Source organism: Anser brachyrhynchus, assembly GCF_964034855.1.
Source record: "Anser brachyrhynchus genome assembly, contig: SCAFFOLD_121, whole genome shotgun sequence".
In the NCBI taxonomy this organism is placed as follows: domain Eukaryota; kingdom Metazoa; phylum Chordata; class Aves; order Anseriformes; family Anatidae; genus Anser; species Anser brachyrhynchus.
The window spans coordinates 328,246-340,892 of NW_027663658.1; the positions used below are offsets into that span (position 1 = coordinate 328,246).

Consider the following 12,647-nt stretch of genomic DNA (forward strand, 5'->3'; position numbering starts at 1 on the left):
TGCCTAACCATCGGAAACCTGGCGCTGATAGGAACCCCATTCCTAGCCGGATTCTACTCAAAAGACCTCATCATCGAAAGCTTAAACACATCATACCTAAATACTTGAGCCCTACTCCTAACCCTTATAGCCACAGCATTCACCGCAACCTACAGCATCCGCATAACCATCCTAGTCCAAGCTGGACAAACCCGAATCCCCCCAATAGTATCAATAAACGAAAACAACCCACTAATCACCGCCCCCCTAACCCGACTCGCCCTAGGCAGCATTACAGCAGGAATAATCATTACCTCTTTCATCACACCAACCAAACCCCCCCCAATAACCATACCCCTTATCACCAAAACCGCTGCCATCCTCATAACAATCCTAGGAATCATCCTAGGCCCCTCATGTACAGGGCCACACCCCTCTAACGGCGCAAGCTTACATAGAAACATTATTAACAGACCTAGACAGATACAAAAACCCCTACAAGACCACGTATTAACTAACCCTGTTAACCCGACTCAGGAGCGCCTATAAGAGCGATTAAAATCTGTGAAAGGAACTCGGCAAATTAATAAGGCCCAACTGTTTACCAAAAACATAGCCTTCAGCAAATTAAACAAGTATTGAAGGTGATGCCTGCCCGGTGACTTAGGTTTAACGGCCGCGGTATCCTAACCGTGCAAAGATAGCGCAATCAATTGTCCCATAAATCGAGACTTGTATGAATGGCTAAACGAGGTCTTAACTGTCTCTCACAGATAATCAGTGAAATTGATCTCCCCGTGCAAAAGCGGGGATGTGAACATAAGACGAGAAGACCCTGTGGAACTTAAAAATCAACGACCACCGCGAATCCTCAATCAACCCCACTGGGGCCACTACCATCGCAGAGCCTGGTCGATATTTTTCGGTTGGGGCGACCTTGGAGGAGAACAAATCCTCCAAAAACAAGACCATACCTCTTTACCTAGAGCTACCCCTCAAAGTGCTAACAGTGACCAGACCCAATATAATTGATTAATGGACCAAGCTACCCCAGGGATAACAGCGCAATCCCCCTCAAGAGCCCATATCGACAGGGGGGTTTACGACCTCGATGTTGGATCAGGACATCCTAATGGTGCAGCCGCTATTAAGGGTTCGTTTGTTCAACGATTAACAGTCCTACGTGATCTGAGTTCAGACCGGAGCAATCCAGGTCGGTTTCTATCTATGACACACTCTCCCCAGTACGAAAGGACCGGGAAAGTGGGGCCAATACCACAAGCACGCCCCCCCCCCCTCTAAGCAGTGAAACCAACTAAACCGTGAAGAGGGCCTTCCCCCACCACTTTCAATCCTAGAAAAGGACCAGCTAGAGTGGCAGAGCCCGGCAAGTGCAGAAGGCTTAAGCCCTTTCCCCAGAGGTTCAAATCCTCTCCCTAGCTTCACCCATGATTCAAATAACAACACTAAGCTGCCTCATTATATCCCTCCTATACATCATCCCAATCCTGATTGCCGTAGCCTTCCTAACCCTAGTAGAACGGAAAATCCTAAGCTACATACAATCCCGCAAAAGCCCTAACGTTGTCGGGCCTTTTGGCCTACTTCAACCATTTGCGGACGGACTGAAACTATTTACCAAAGAGCCCATCCGACCCTCTACCTCTTCCCCACTTCTATTCATTCTGATACCAATACTAGCCCTTGTCCTAGCCCTCACCACTTGAGCACCACTACCACTCCCATTTCCCCTAGCAGATCTAAACCTCGGAGTTCTCTTCCTAATAGCCATGTCAAGCCTAGCCGTCTACTCAGTCCTATGATCAGGCTGAGCCTCGAACTCAAAATACGCACTAATCGGAGCCCTACGGGCAGTAGCACAGACCATTTCATACGAAGTGACACTGGCCATAATCCTGCTATCAATAATCATACTAAGCGGAAGCTACACACTCAGCTCCTTTGCCGTCGCACAGGAGCCTCTATACTTCATTTTCTCCTCATGACCCCTAGCAATAATATGATACGTATCCACCCTAGCAGAGACAAACCGAGCTCCTTTTGACCTCACAGAGGGTGAATCTGAGCTAGTCTCAGGGTTTAACGTTGAATACGCCGCAGGACCCTTCGCCTTATTCTTCCTAGCTGAATATGCGAACATTATGCTAATAAATACACTTACAGCCATCATATTCCTAAACCCAAGCGCCCTAGGGCCACCCACAGAACTATTCCCCGTCATCCTAGCCACAAAAGTCCTCCTACTATCTTCTGGTTTCTTATGGGTCCGAGCTTCATACCCACGATTCCGATATGACCAACTAATGCACCTACTATGAAAAAACTTCCTACCCCTCACACTAGCTCTGTGCCTCTGACACATCAGCATACCTATCTGCTATGCAGGCCTACCTCCTTACATAAGGAAATGTGCCTGAACTACAAAGGGTCACTATGATAAAGTGAACATAGAGGTATAACAGCCCTCTCATTTCCTGTTGACCTTAGAAAAGTAGGAATTGGACCCACACAAGAGAAATCAAAACTCTCCATACTTCCCTTATATTATTTTCTAGTAGAGTCAGCTAATCAAGCTATCGGGCCCATACCCCGAAAATGATGGTTTAACCCCCTCCTCTACTAATGAACCCTTACGCGACCCCAATCATAACCTTCAGCCTCATCTTGGGCACCACAATCACAATTTCCAGCAACCACTGAGTTCTGGCCTGGACAGGACTGGAGATCAACACACTAGCCATCATTCCCCTAATTGCCAAATCCCACCACCCACGAGCAGTAGAAGCCGCAACGAAATACTTCCTAACCCAAGCAGCTGCTTCCGCCCTGGTCCTGTTCTCTAGCATAACCAATGCCTGAGTCACCGGCCAATGAGACATCACACAAATAAACCACCCAACCTCCTGTCTACTACTGACAGCAGCAATCGCTATTAAACTGGGCCTAGTGCCATTTCACTTCTGATTCCCAGAAGTACTACAAGGATCGCCACTAATAACAGCCCTGCTACTCTCGACCCTCATAAAATTCCCCCCACTAACCCTGCTCCTACTAACATCCAAATCCCTCGACCCAGCTCTACTCACCGCCATGGCCCTAGCCTCAACAGCACTAGGATGCTGAATAGGACTGAACCAAACACAAACACGCAAAATCCTAGCCTTCTCGTCCATCTCCCACTTAGGCTGAATCGCCATCATCCTAGTTTACAGCCCCAAATTGGCCTTACTTACCTTCTACCTATACACAATCATAACATCAGCCGTATTCCTAGCCCTTAACAAAATCAAAGCCCTTAACCTATCCATGATCACAACCTCATGAACAAAAACCCCAGTGCTAAACGCCACCCTAATACTAGTACTTTTATCCCTAGCAGGCCTCCCCCCATTAACAGGCTTTATACCAAAGTGACTTATCATCCAAGAACTAACTAAACAGGAAATAACACCAGCAGCCATGGCAATTGCCATGCTATCACTGCTCAGCCTCTTCTTCTACCTACGCCTCGCATACCACTCAACAATTACCCTTCCCCCCAACTCCTCTAACCACATAAAACAATGATACACTAGCAAAGCCCCAAGCACACCTACTGCGGTCCTTGCCTCACTATCAATCCTCTTACTTCCCCTGTCCCCAATAATACATGCCATTGTCTAGAAACTTAGGATAACACCCCAAACCGAAGGCCTTCAAAGCCTTAAATAAGAGTTAAACCCTCTTAGTTTCTGCACATTAAGACTTACAGAATATTAACCTGTATCTTCTGAATGCAAGTCAGACGCTTTAATTAAGCTAAAGCCTCCCTAGACAGATGGGCTTCGATCCCACAAAACTCTAGTTAACAGCTAAATGCCTAAACCAATTGGCTTCTGCCTACAAAGACCCTGACGCACCCTAGTGCGCATCGATGAGCTTGCAACTCAACATGAATTTCACTACAGAGCCGATAAGAAGAGGAATTAAACCTCTGCAAAAAGGACTACAGCCTAACGCTTCAACACTCAGCCATCTTACCCATCACCTTCATCAACCGATGACTATTTTCCACTAACCATAAGGATATTGGCACCCTGTACCTCATCTTCGGGGCATGAGCAGGAATAGTCGGCACCGCACTCAGCCTATTAATCCGCGCAGAACTAGGACAACCAGGAACTCTCCTAGGCGACGACCAAATTTACAATGTAATCGTTACCGCTCACGCCTTTGTAATAATCTTCTTTATAGTCATACCCATCATGATCGGAGGATTCGGCAACTGATTAGTCCCCCTCATAATCGGTGCCCCCGACATAGCATTCCCGCGAATAAACAACATAAGCTTTTGACTCCTCCCCCCATCATTCCTCCTCCTACTAGCCTCATCCACTGTAGAAGCTGGCGCCGGCACAGGCTGAACTGTCTACCCTCCCCTAGCAGGTGACCTTGCCCACGCCGGAGCTTCAGTAGACCTGGCTATCTTCTCACTCCACTTAGCCGGTATCTCCTCCATCCTTGGGGCCATCAACTTTATCACCACAGCCATCAACATAAAACCCCCCGCACTCTCACAATACCAAACCCCACTATTTGTCTGATCCGTACTAATTACCGCCATCCTACTCCTTCTATCACTCCCCGTACTCGCCGCCGGTATTACAATATTACTAACTGATCGAAACCTAAACACCACATTCTTCGACCCCGCTGGAGGAGGAGACCCAATCCTGTACCAACACCTATTCTGATTCTTCGGACACCCAGAAGTCTATATTCTGATCCTACCGGGGTTCGGAATCATCTCACACGTAGTCACGTACTACTCAGGCAAAAAGGAGCCCTTCGGCTACATGGGAATAGTCTGAGCCATACTATCCATCGGCTTCCTAGGATTCATCGTCTGAGCTCACCACATGTTTACAGTAGGAATAGACGTTGATACCCGAGCCTACTTTACATCAGCCACTATAATCATTGCCATCCCTACCGGAATCAAAGTATTTAGCTGACTAGCCACCTTGCACGGAGGAACAATCAAATGAGACCCCCCCCAATACTATGAGCTCTAGGATTTATCTTCCTATTTACCATTGGAGGATTAACAGGAATCGTTCTTGCAAACTCTTCCCTAGACATCGCCCTGCACGACACGTACTACGTAGTTGCCCACTTCCACTACGTCCTATCCATAGGCGCCGTCTTTGCCATTCTAGCAGGATTTACTCACTGATTCCCACTACTCACTGGGTTTACCCTACACCAAACATGAGCAAAAGCCCACTTCGGGGTAATATTTACAGGAGTAAACCTAACGTTCTTCCCCCAGCACTTCCTAGGCCTAGCAGGAATACCCCGACGATACTCGGACTATCCCGACGCCTACACACTATGAAACACCATTTCCTCCATCGGCTCCCTAATCTCAATAGTAGCCGTAATCATACTAATATTCATCATCTGAGAAGCCTTTCCGGCCAAACGAAAAGTCCTACAACCAGAACTAACTACCACAAACGTTGAATGAATCCACGGCTGCCCTCCCCCATACCATACTTTCGAGGAACCGGCCTTCGTCCAAGTACAAGAAAGGAAGGAATCGAACCCTCACATGCTGGTTTCAAGCCAACTGCATTCACCGCTCATGCTTCTTTCTTATGAGATGTTAGTAAACCAATTACATAGCCTTGTCAAGACTAAATCACAGGTAAAAATCCTGTACATCTCATGTGGCCAACCACTCCCAACTAGGATTCCAAGACGCCTCATCACCCATCATAGAAGAACTCGTTGAATTCCACGACCACACCCTAATCGTTGCCCTAGCTATCTGCAGCCTAGTTCTCTACCTTTTAGCCCACATACTAACAGAAAAACTCTCGTCCAATGCTGTAGACGCCCAAGAAGTAGAGCTGATCTGGACAATCCTACCTGCTATCGTCCTGGTACTCCTCGCCCTCCCATCCCTACAAATCCTCTACATAATGGACGAAATCGACGAACCAGACCTCACCCTAAAAGCCATCGGCCACCAATGATACTGAAGCTACGAATACACAGACTTCAAAGACCTATCATTCGACTCCTACATAGTGCCCACCCCAGACTTACCCAACGGCCACTTCCGACTGCTAGAAGTTGACCACCGCGTAGTTATCCCAATAGAATCCCCCATCCGCGTGATCATTACTGCAGGAGACGTACTCCACTCCTGAGCAGTCCCAACGCTCGGAGTTAAAACAGACGCAATCCCAGGCCGACTAAACCAAACTTCATTCATTACCACCCGGCCTGGGATTTTTTACGGACAATGCTCAGAAATTTGCGGGGCTAATCACAGCTACATACCCATTGTAGTAGAATCAACCCCACTCCCACATTTCGAGGCCTGATCGTCCCTTCTATCATCATCCTAATCATTAAGAAGCTATGCAACAGCACTAGCCTTTTAAGCTAGCCAAAGAGGGACTTCCCCCTCCTTAATGATATGCCACAGCTTAACCCCGCACCATGATTTTCAATCATAATTATAACCTGATTAACCCTAGCACTCCTCATCCAACCAAAACTACTAGCCTTCACCACAACCAACCCCCCATCAAATAAGACCTCCCTCACTACCAAACCCACACCATGATCCTGACCATGAACCTAAGCTTCTTTGACCAATTTTCCAGCCCCAATCTATTCGGCATCCCCTTAATCCTACTATCCCTACTCTTCCCAGCCCTACTATTCCCGTCCCCAAACAACCGATGAATCAACAACCGCCTTTCTACTATCCAAACATGACTCCTTCACCTAATCACAAAACAACTAATAGTCCCACTCAACAAAAATGGCCACAAATGAGCCATAATATTTACATCCCTAATAATCATACTTCTTACAATCAACCTTCTAGGCCTCCTTCCATATACATTCACCCCAACCACCCAACTATCTATGAACATAGCCCTAGCCTTCCCACTATGGCTCGCCACACTACTAACAGGCATGTTTAACCATGTACGTGCCCCAGGGCCGGCTTAAAGTAGGCTCTATTGTCCCACTTTACTGCTAAATCCGCCTTCCAGAAGTGGTTTCACGCTTCTTTCCGTGTGCCCTATGAATAGGGAATGTAGCCCATTTCTTCCACTCCATAGGCTATACCTTGACCTGTCTTATTAGCGGGGTGCTATTGTGTCCACTGTTGTGCTCTCATTCGAGGTGGGCTGGCGACGGCGGTATGTAGGCTGTGTTGGCAAGGGGTGGTTGGGTTAATCGGGGATTATCGATTGTAGAACAGGCTCCTCTAGGTGGGTTTGGGGCACCGCCAAGTCCTTAGAGTTTTAAGCGTTTGTGCTCGTAGTTCTCTGGCGGATACTTCGGTAAAGTAAGTATCAAGATTTAGGGCCAGGCATAGTGGGGTATCTAATCCCAGTTTGGGCCCTGGCTTTCGTGGGTTTAAATCAGTCGTTAGTTCCTAAGATCATCTTAATGGTGTGTTTAGGTGCATCTTGGGCTTATGACAGCTCAGTTGCATTTTGATCTTAGTTAGCTAGGATAGGCATTTTACCACTCTTTACGCCGTGTCAATAGGACGGTTGATTTGGGTTTCTTGTATGACCGCGGTGGCTGGCACAAGATTTACCAACCCTTGAAGTTAGGCTGTTGCTATAACTAAGTCAAGTTTGCACTCATTGCTTAATGTTAATTACTGCTGAATACCCGTGGGGGCGTGGCTTAGCGAGGCGTCTTGGGCTACTACTTGGGTGTGCCTGATACCCGCTCCTCAAGGCCTGTATGGGGGTAGGTGGTCGAGGGCGTTTACACTGGGGCGCGGATACTTGCATGTATATATTTAGCAAAAACCAACCGTAAGGTTAGGACTAAGTCTTTTGTCCGCAGGCATGTTTTATGCCATCTTGGCAACTTCAGTGCCATGCTTTGTGTTAAGCTATGTGGACGGGGGTGTGGTTAGCTGATAGTTGAGTGGTGAGTGAGAGTGAAGTATATGAAATTATTGCTTGTGTTTACTATTTTTAGTACTGGAGTTTCTCTAAGTCCTAGGACTAGGAGGAAATGGTGTTTCATAGTGTGTAGGCGTCGGGATAGTCCGAGTATCGTCGGGGTATTCCTGCTAGGCCTAGGAAGTGCTGGGGGAAGAACGTTAGGTTTACTCCTGTAAATATTACCCCGAAGTGGGCTTTTGCTCATGTTTGGTGTAGGGTAAACCCAGTGAGTAGTGGGAATCAGTGAGTAAATCCTGCTAGAATGGCAAAGACGGCGCCTATGGATAGGACGTAGTGGAAGTGGGCAACTACGTAGTACGTGTCGTGCAGGGCGATGTCTAGGGAAGAGTTTGCAAGAACGATTCCTGTTAATCCTCCGATGGTAAATAGGAAGATAAATCCTAGAGCTCATAGTATTGGGGGGGGTCTCATTTGATTGTTCCTCCGTGCAGGGTGGCTAGTCAGCTAAATACTTTGATTCCGGTAGGGATGGCAATGATTATAGTGGCTGATGTAAAGTAGGCTCGGGTATCAACGTCTATTCCTACTGTAAACATGTGGTGAGCTCAGACGATGAATCCTAGGAAGCCGATGGATAGTATGGCTCAGACTATTCCCATGTAGCCGAAGGGCTCCTTTTTGCCTGAGTAGTACGTGACTACGTGTGAGATGATTCCGAACCCCGGTAGGATCAGAATATAGACTTCTGGGTGTCCGAAGAATCAGAATAGGTGTTGGTACAGGATTGGGTCTCCTCCTCCAGCGGGGTCGAAGAATGTGGTGTTTAGGTTTCGATCAGTTAGTAATATTGTAATACCGGCGGCGAGTACGGGGAGTGATAGAAGGAGTAGGATGGCGGTAATTAGTACGGATCAGACAAATAGTGGGGTTTGGTATTGTGAGAGTGCGGGGGGTTTTATGTTGATGGCTGTGGTGATAAAGTTGATGGCCCCAAGGATGGAGGAGATACCGGCTAAGTGGAGTGAGAAGATAGCCAGGTCTACTGAAGCTCCGGCGTGGGCAAGGTCACCTGCTAGGGGAGGGTAGACAGTTCAGCCTGTGCCGGCGCCAGCTTCTACAGTGGATGAGGCTAGTAGGAGGAGGAATGATGGGGGGAGGAGTCAAAAGCTTATGTTGTTTATTCGCGGGAATGCTATGTCGGGGGCACCGATTATGAGGGGGACTAATCAGTTGCCGAATCCTCCGATCATGATGGGTATGACTATAAAGAAGCTTATTACAAAGGCGTGAGCGGTAACGATTACATTGTAAATTTGGTCGTCGCCTAGGAGAGTTCCTGGTTGTCCTAGTTCTGCGCGGATTAATAGGCTGAGTGCGGTGCCGACTATTCCTGCTCATGCCCCGAAGATGAGGTACAGGGTGCCAATATCCTTATGGTTAGTGGAAAATAGTCATCGGTTGATGAAGGTGACGGGTAAGATGGCTGAGTGTTGAAGCGTTAGGCTGTAGTCCTTTTTACAGAGGTTTAATTCCTCTTCTTATCGGCTCTGTATCTATCATCAGGTAGCTATGAGTGGTAGGAGAGGTTGTAGGCCTCGTGTGAGTAGTAGAATTTGGCTGTGCGTACGTTCATAGTTTGTGTTGGCTAGGCAGAATAGTATGGAGGAAGTTAGTCCATGGGAAATTATTAGGATCATTGCCCCTGAGAATGATCAGTGGGTTTGGATTATTCCTGCGGCGATAACTAGGCCTATGTGGCTAACGGATGAATAAGCGATTAGTGATTTTAGGTCTGTCTGTCGTAGGCAGATTGAGCTAGTCATTAGGGCGCCTCATAGGGCCAGGGTTAGGAAGGGGTAGTGCAGGAGGTTGGACAGTGGGCCCATAAATAGAGTGACTCGTATAATTCCGTATCCTCCTAGCTTTAGTAGTAGGGCGGCGAGGAGTATTGAGCCTGCGATGGGTGCTTCTACGTGGGCTTTTGGCAGTCAGAGGTGTAGGCCGTATAGTGGGGCTTTTACTATGAATGCTATGAGCAGTGCTAGACCTGATAGTATTCCTGTCCATGAGGTGGATAGGGTTGGGTGGGTTAGTTGTAGGGTTGGCAGGTGCAGGGTGCCAATTTTCACGTATAGGTGTATGATTGTGATTAGCAGGGGTAGAGAGCTTACTGGCGTGTAGAATAGCAGGTAGATGCCAGCGCTTAGGCGTTCTGGTTGGTTCCCCCATCGGGTGATTAAGATTAGGGTGGGAATGAGGGTTGCTTCAAATGAGATGTAAAATAGTGCTAGTTCTGTGGTGGAAAAGGCTAGTAGGATGAATGGCTGGACTGCGACTAAGGTTGAGATAAAGATTCGTTTGCGTTGTAGGGGTTCTTGTTGCAGGTGGTTTTGGCTTGCTATGATTATGAGTGGGAGTAGTCAGCAGGATAGTACTAGGAGGGGGGATGAGATTTGGTCAATTCCTGTTCAGTTGGATAAAAATTTGTAGGGGTAGTAGGTTGGGATTAATCACTGTAGGCTTAGGGCAGCGATTAGGAGGCTGTATAAGGTGGTGTTAGTCCATAGAAATTTTGGTGGAGACAGCAGGGCTGTTGGAAGAAGTATGATTGTGGGTAGGATGATTTTTAGCATTGCAGGAGGTTTAGGTTGTGTAGATGGTCGGAGCCATGTGTGCGGGTGGAGGCTACTAGGATGGCCAGGCCTGTGCCCGCCTCACACGCTGAGAAGGTTAGCATGAGAATTGGTACCATGGTGAATGAGGAGACTTGGTTTTCGATGGATCATATTGATAGGCCTACGAATATCGATAATATTATGCTTTCAAGGCATAGTAGGGCGGATACTAGGTGGGTTCGGTGGAAGGCTAGTCCTAGTCCGCTGAAAATGAAGGCTGAGTAGAAGCTTAAATGTAGGGGCGACATAAAAAAGTTACAGGGTTGGCTGTAATCTGCTGGGTCGAAACCAGCTATCTTTTTGGTTAGACTAACTTTCTGTTATTCTGCTCATTCTAGGCCCCCTTGAATTCACTCGTAGGCCAGTCCGAGTGTTAGGAGAAGGAGGATCACTACAGTTCAGGTGAGGGTCATTAGGGGGGATTGGAGTTGGACGGCTCATGGCAGGGGGAGTAGGAGGGCGATTTCTAGGTCGAATAGGACGAACAGGATGGCTACTGAGGAAGAATCGGACTGAGAATGGTAATCGAGCAGATCCAAGTGGGTCGAATCCACATTCGTACGGTGAGAGTTTCTCTGAGTCGGGGTTTATTTGGGCGAGTCAGAAGTTTAATGCGGTTAGGGCGGCGCTTAGGATTGATGATAGGGCGAATATGAACATGAGTGCGTTCATTGCTCTCCTCTGGGTTTATACCAGATTCTAGAGATTGGAAGTCAATTGTAATTAATATACTAGAAGAGCAAGATCCTCATCAGTAGATGGTTATGTAGAGGAATAGTCAGATGACGTCTACGAAGTGTCAGTATCAGGCTGCTGCCTCGAATCCGAAGTGGTGGTCTGATGTAAAGTGGAACTTGATCAGTCGGAAGAGGCAGACGGTCAGGAAGGAGGATCCGATGATTACGTGGAGTCCGTGGAATCCAGTGGCAACGAAGAAGGTAGATCCGTAGACGCTATCGGCGATTGAGAATGGGGCTTCGTGGTATTCTATTGCTTGTAGGGCTGTGAAGTAGAATCCCAGGAGGATCGTTAGGGTTAGGGCGTGGATGGCGTGTTTTCGGTTTCCTTCTGTGATGCTGTGATGGGCTCACGTTACGGTAACGCCTGAGGCTAGTAGGATGGCTGTGTTTAGTAGGGGGACTTCTATCGGGTTGAGTGGTTTAATTCCTGTTGGGGGTCATTGGCCTCCTAGTTCTGGGGTTGGGGCCAGGCTCGAGTGGAAGAACGCTCAGAAGAACCCTAAGAAGAAGAATGCTTCGGATGTGATGAAAAGGATTATGCCGTATCGTAGGCCTTTTTGGACTGTGGGAGTGTGATGGCCTTGGAAGGTGCTTTCTCGTACAATGTCTCGTCATCATTGGAGTATTACTAGGAGTATTGAGATGAGGCCTAGGGTTAGTAGTATGGATGAGTTGTAGTGGAATCACATGATTAATCCTGAGGTTGTGAGTAGGGCGGCGGCTGCCCCGAAGATTGGTCAAGGGCTTGGGTCAACTATGTGGTATGAGTGTGCTTGGTGTGCCATTAGATGTTTTCTTGTAAGTATAGGCTTAGAAGGAGCACGAAGACGTAGGCCTGGATTATGGCTACTGCTACTTCTAGGATGGTTAGGAGTAGTAGGATGATTATTGTTAGGATGGATACTGCAGGAAGGGTGGGTATTAATGCAATGGAGGCTGTAGAGATGAGTTGGATGAGTAAGTGTCCTGCTGTAAGGTTGGCTGTAAGGCGGACTCCGAGGGCTAGGGGGCGGATTAGTAGGCTAGTTGTTTCGATCAGGATTAGTGCGGGGATTAGGGGTGTAGGGGTACCTTCGGGTAATAGGTGGGCTAAAGAGGCTGATGGTTGGTTTCGTAGGCCTGTTAGTAGTGTGGCGAGCCATAGTGGGAAGGCTAGGGCTATGTTCATAGATAGTTGGGTGGTTGGGGTGAATGTATATGGAAGGAGGCCTAGAAGGTTGATTGTAAGAAGTATGATTATTAGGGATGTAAATATTATGGCTCATTTGTGGCCATTTTTGTTGAGTGGGACTATT

The 12,647-nt window shown here is 47.6% G+C and overlaps 1 long non-coding RNA gene across 1 annotated transcript in view; it reads right to left on the reverse strand.

Moving 5' to 3' along the window:
• The window catches only part of LOC308187075, a 99,845-nt gene that overhangs the window by 29,950 nt on the left and 57,248 nt on the right, over positions 1-12,647 (reverse strand). The window contains exon 2 of the long non-coding RNA XR_013944450.1: positions 5,787-5,990. This is a non-coding gene — a long non-coding RNA (uncharacterized lncRNA). The remainder of the gene's footprint in view (positions 1-5,786; positions 5,991-12,647) is intronic.